At 56.2% G+C, this 372-nt stretch overlaps 1 protein-coding gene across 1 annotated transcript in view; it reads left to right on the top strand.

Moving 5' to 3' along the window:
* LOC104468575 (clavesin-1-like) overlaps positions 1-372 on the top strand; it is a 64858-nt gene that overhangs the window by 49716 nt on the left and 14770 nt on the right. The window lies entirely within an intron of this gene.

Genomic DNA, 372 nt, shown 5'->3' with positions numbered 1-372 from the left:
ATGCTGCTACCGCCCAATGAGCCCGGTGCTCACAGACACGGCGTCACTCTGTGTGACAGGGAGTGGCCATCATTTTGTCACAGCAAAATCCAAACTGACACCACTGACAAGCCCTAATGTCATGCAATTAATTTTAGAAGCCTTTCATCTTCAGAGGAAAAAGAAACGCGTTCTTGATTTGCAGCTCCCTCCCAGGTCAGGGGGATGCCACGCTGCTGCAAAGTGAAGCCTCGTGCTGGCAACGCGCACACGTAGGACTGATGTTCAGTGCTGGGAGCCCCACCACTCACTGCGAGTGGCTGCGAGCCTTTGCAGGGCTGTGACCCTTTGCAGGGCTGCCACCCTTTGCAGGGCTGTGACCCCTTGCCGGGC

This window comes from Pterocles gutturalis, unplaced genomic scaffold (genome assembly GCF_000699245.1).
Source record: "Pterocles gutturalis isolate BGI_N339 unplaced genomic scaffold, ASM69924v1 scaffold2900, whole genome shotgun sequence".
Classification (NCBI taxonomy): Eukaryota; Metazoa; Chordata; class Aves; order Pterocliformes; family Pteroclidae; genus Pterocles; species Pterocles gutturalis.
This window is presented reverse-complemented; position numbering and strand designations above follow the sequence as displayed.